Genomic DNA, 5,637 nt, shown 5'->3' with positions numbered 1-5,637 from the left:
AAGTACGTTCGAAAGCGGAATCCTCGTAACGAAATGCATTTAATAGAAAAGAATAGCAATCTCGGATTTTCTGCTGCAAGAAGTTAGCCTTGGGATGGACTCTAGAATGTGCAGTGCCGTTGATTCCGAAAGAAAGAGAGAGAGAGAGAGAGAGAGAGAGAGAGAGAGAGAGAGAGAGAGAGAGAGAGAGAGAGAGAAAAGTTGAAATTCAATATAGTCGCAAGCAATGAATTTACACATGTGAGAATACGAGTACAAATAAAATAGTGCGCGTGCAAACGCCTTGTGGCAGTAGCTTGACACGTACTACAGGCCTCTTGTAATCCAATATCGAATTGAATGTTTCTATTGAGCAGCGCGCACGAAAAATCCCGGGAATAAACAGTCTCGAAATAAACATGTAACAGCTGCTTTTATCTACTATCCTTCGTATTTCTCGCAATATTGTTTATACTTTTAGCGGTAGTAGCTATTTTGCTTACGAATGCAACGGGATTTGTTCCGATTGCGAATGATGTGTACCTAACTATCCTACTTTGCATACGGATTAATCCCGACCCTTATGAGAACCGAAATATCATCGTGCCTTCCTCTCACTGCAATGCTGCACCGAGCATGGAGTACGTGGTAGCACGAAGCCGCGAACGCGAACGCGAAGTAAAGTGCAGCAACGAAGTAGCAATGATAGAGTGCCGGTACTGGTATCGGCGTGGGTACAAGTATAAGTACAAGTACTAGTAACGCCGCGGAGCCTGCAGTCGCGGATCGTTTCGAGGCACTGCCGTTGCGTGCGATGCATCCTGGTTATTGCGAAAGGGTCAGGGATCGTGTCGAGAGGCCAAGAAAGACGGTACTCCCGGGGCCGATCTCTTGATGGGATCCACGATGCAGATCGGCTAATGCAACGCGAAAATGCGAAACTAGTAATAGACGTTGCTTCTCCTATTCGTTTCGGCCTTTTTCCCCCTTTCGCTTTTTCTACCTACTCGAATCGATAGCGCGAGGATGGCATAAGGAAGTAAATGGAAATAAGGAATTAATATTATGTTTATACGCGAGAAAACGTTTCTCTCTGTAAGTCTACAAACACGTTTCGAAACAAGGTAGGAACTAATAAGCACGTAATGCCGGAAGATCGCGAACAATACTCGGCGATACCTACGCAAATTTTTTCGCCACGCCTATGGCAAGTCCCGAAGCGCCGTCTGCACTAAACCACCAGAGCTACTCGTTGGACCTCAGCGGGACCATCTCGTGTCCACGCATAAAAAAAAGAGCAACGAGAGAAGAGGAGGGTTCTGGGCGTTGGCCCTAAATCTAACAAAATACTCGTCCGTCTCGTAGGACGGGGAGCATAATACGTCTCGTGTGAGCCGCGAACTTTTTTTTTCCTTCCTCCCATATCCTGCTTTCGTTCGTATAGTACAAGGACGGTCTGCCGTTTGAAATAGTCATCACATGCATCGTTTATAATAACACATTCACATTGAAAACGATAGAAGTCATGAGAATATAATCTTTCATTTTTAATTTAATACGTTCTCGGAAGTGCTTGGACAGGTTTTTTACTTCATCTCACTGCAATCGTCCTGTATCACTTGAAACTAAAAATCCATAAGCAATTCTGTCCTTCGTAATAATAGATGGAAATCATTTTGAAAAGACGGTAAGAAAAAATAAAATATTAAATTAATATGTACGTCTGAATTCATCGATATAAAAAAAAGAATTCACTTTTCATAAACTTCAATCCATAAAACTATTTGGAAAGAACAGCTACAATAGGGCAAATACACTTTTGAACGCGATTAAAACACGACTGGTTAAAAGATCCAATTATCAAGTCCATAAGAACCGAATTAAAATAACATTTAAATGCGTCTCGTTCTTTTTGCACGCTCGTTCCTCGATTTATGCAAATTCGCGGACTTTTGTTGATCGACGTTAACCACTCTGTCGGGGAAGATTCCTCGAATCATCGGATGCAGACGGAGCGTAGGCCGCTCTCTGGCAATGTAGCGTTCATCCCGGCACGGCGCAGAGGAGGGAGGATCGCGATTCACCTTTGGCGACTTTTTTCCGTCAGTGCAGCAACCCCGAAGTTCGAGGTCCCTGTGCTGCTCGTTTTCGCCTCGGCGCGGATCTTAAGGATTCACGACGACGACGACGACGACGACGACGACGACAACGACGACGATGATGACGACGGAAAGACGCTCGGAGGGAACGAACCGACGAGACCAGTCTGGAGTGAAATTTCGCTCGAATAAGTACACCTGACAGAACCCTTTCCGAGGAAAGGAACACCGCTCGCGTACGCCTCATCCTTTAACAACGAGAGACAACGGAGCTTCTTAACATGACACCTTGACGTTACGAGAATAATTATCTTGATTAAGAAATACCGGACTCGTAACATAGTAATAAGAGTAAAAAGCCGCGACCGTACGGTCGAGAAGGGCCCTCTTCTTGCGTCAGCTGGCCGTTTGTGCAAACGAAGATCGACTCATTATAAAGCCCGTGCGCGCCGGACTAACGTAACCACGATGCTCGGGCCGCTAAGCCGGTCGTACATACGCCGCGCGCGGGATCGGGCATCGGGCAAACACGTTCCTACAATGTAAAACGCAAACGTATCAACGGATGCGTGCAAACACGGACGCGTATGTGCGTGCACGCTCGCGTGAATTCAGCCTCGCCGACGGTGCGGCGCATCAAAGAAGGATTTGCGTACGGCGTAAGCCGGAGGTACAGGCTGACCTGTTATCGCCGATGTAATTGTAAAGGGAATAATTCCACACCGGCGAGGCAGTAAGACGGGAAGCTCGCGAAATTCGAATACAAGCCTCCGGGCGTCGATCCGAGATAGCGACTTGTGCACTCGGATGCGCGAAAAGCATAATGATTAGAGTCTCCAGTAATGTTTCATTAAACGCGATGATTAATGAACCGGCTTTTCTGCAAGAGCGCAACTCGCCTTTTAACATCTAAATTAAATCGTTCCGGAAAGATGACTTGAAGATATTTTATGGAAATTGCACATCGCAATTATATAAAAGTAACTTTTCATTCGGACAAATAGCATGTCGCCAAATTATTTAGATTGAAACTTGAAAAAATTGCACGTCGTTACAACGTCTGCTGTGCGTCGGATAATCATCGGGAGGGCGGCGGGTAATCATTATAATCAAAACGCACGCCGATCTCTCGCAATCGATGAAGTCATCAATTCGCGAAAGTATTCAAAGTGTTATATTCCCGCGCGTCAGTCTAACGAGGAGGCTCGTCCGCTCGTTTCGCCGCTTGCGTGCCACGAGAAAATTCAACCGTGGCCTCAGAGTCCGCCCGTCAGAGTCATCCTACACTACGGGAGAAAGAAAAAAGGACGAGCCACGTATGGCTCATACGCGGGAATCGCGCAAGGTCGAAATATCCGCGCACATCCTGCCTTTTTCCACGCGGTTCGCGGTAGAACCGCAGGAATCCCATGAAGAAATCAGAAACAACGACGGACGGAGACGGAGCGCGATACGAGAACAAGGGAAAGAGGGAGGGGAGGAGGGAGAGAGAGAGAGAGAGAGAGTTAGGAAAAAGACCCGCTCATCAGAGGCAATAATACGAGGGAACCTGAGTAATAGCAAGGGTACAACATTATACGTTCCTAGCAGCTTGTAATCGAAATGGAAATGCGGATCCTGCGGACGGGATACTCTCCCTTTAGACGAGGACCGGAATTCCTAAGGAAGGGCGGCCAGTTCGCCTTGGCTCGCCATAACGTCGCTCCGATAATTAATATTATTTGACGACAACGTCCGCTCCTTTCAAAACCTCCCTCTTTGCCATTCCTTATAATATTGGCTATACACGCCGCGATATATTTGAATTATGACGACCAACGCCTCGTACAAATCAAATAAAGTATAGAAGTGTACAAGATGAGCTACAGCAGATCTCCGATAGCGGGATTCATGATGTTACACTGAGGATTAAGATATCACGATCGGTTTTGCGTGAGCTCGTATGTTAAATTCATGCCAATAATAACTTTGAAATTTTTCATTTACGTTTGAAAACTTACGAAGATTGCTAAGAAAAACACATCGTCACGTGTAACTTTCATACAATTGAATTGAATTCAGTTAAATATACTACACAAATATTAGATATAAGTGAATGAAAATTAAATACGCAAATATCTACTTCGCGATCTTCTAATGTTCTTAAATCATCATCTCTACGATAATGGTAATCTTATGGAAATACGGTTTTTCATTTAAATTCACGTTATACTAGGCTAACGCACCTCACACATTCACAGGATATTTTTTATTTTCTTTTTTTATTTCATAACCTGGAGAAATAAAATTGAATGTAAAAACTTGAATCACGTAAGAAATCGCGATATGGGACCAGTCGATGCCGTATGATTGATTTGATTTTATTAATATTTACCATTCAGCAATGCTGTGACACCGGTATTACTTCATAACGAGGAGTTCAATGCCTCCTTATTTGTAATCTGCATAACGCATCGCCGTACTAATGTCAATACCGAATAACATTTTCATTAACGATATGCATAATGTAGCGATTTTTATTTGTCATATTAACTGGATACCTGAATAAGTGTTACCATGTATCATATCATAGAACACGTGAGATTAGGCTTTGGTATTTAACATTGCTAGTTTTCGATACTGTTTTATTACATTTTTCCTTAAATGCTTTTATAAAAATGTTATTCCTAATATTTTTATTTCTTATAATAATTTTACCACTTTCATTTTTAATACATGTATATGTACGTGTAAAATACGAGATACTTGTGTAAAATATATTTTTCGTGAATATTGTACGTGATTTTTCTGTCGGAGAGAATAAACGTTATTGCACTGATAAGAAAAATATCTTAACCCAAAAAATATTACTTTACTAAAAAAAAGTTATTCATTAGGTGGCTCCTAATAGCTTGTTAATTTAAATTTAGAAAATAATAAGCAATTAAACCATGCAGTTCTTTAATTTAAGTACCTATTTATTTAAGTATGTCTTATGCAACGAGAAGCGATAGGGGGGCGTGTTACATTTATGTCTCGGATGGTCTCTGTTTCTCCTCGGACAAGCCAACGTCGCGATTGCACTCGTTTATAATCAAAATGGAAATGCAGACCGGCGGGTAAACGAGAAGGCGAGGTTTGAAATCAATGAAATCGCGCGCGGCGGTAAAAAAGGCTGCGGGCAAATTGAGGCGACGATTTCTCCCAGTTGAATTAAACCCATTTATGCTTTTCTATTTATCGCCAGTAACGGGCGCGAAGTGACGCAGGATTACGGGGGACGAGAAACGATGATGCCGCGACGCTTTAGCTTTGTGTAAGCTTATAATCAGAATGCAAATACAGAGCCCGGGGATGTATCGACTTCCGCCTGACAGTTAAACCGTTAAAGGCGCGCCTAATTGGCGTGATCTCTCAATTATGCCGGGCCCTTTGAACGCGACCGACTCCCATTCCACATTTTGCAGTATCGCGAACTTTCTTTTCGAACCCCCGAGAGTGACAAAACTTTCAACAGCGTAACTTCGAAAATCTTGGTCCTCTTTTTATAATCGCTACGTATTCTTGCCCTTGGTCTAAG

The sequence above is a fragment of the Vollenhovia emeryi genome, unplaced genomic scaffold, assembly GCF_000949405.1.
Source record: "Vollenhovia emeryi isolate VEMERY1.0 unplaced genomic scaffold, V.emery_V1.0 DF939143.1, whole genome shotgun sequence".
Lineage (NCBI taxonomy): Eukaryota > Metazoa > Arthropoda > Insecta > Hymenoptera > Formicidae > Vollenhovia > Vollenhovia emeryi.
Note: the sequence above shows the minus strand (reverse complement) of the source record.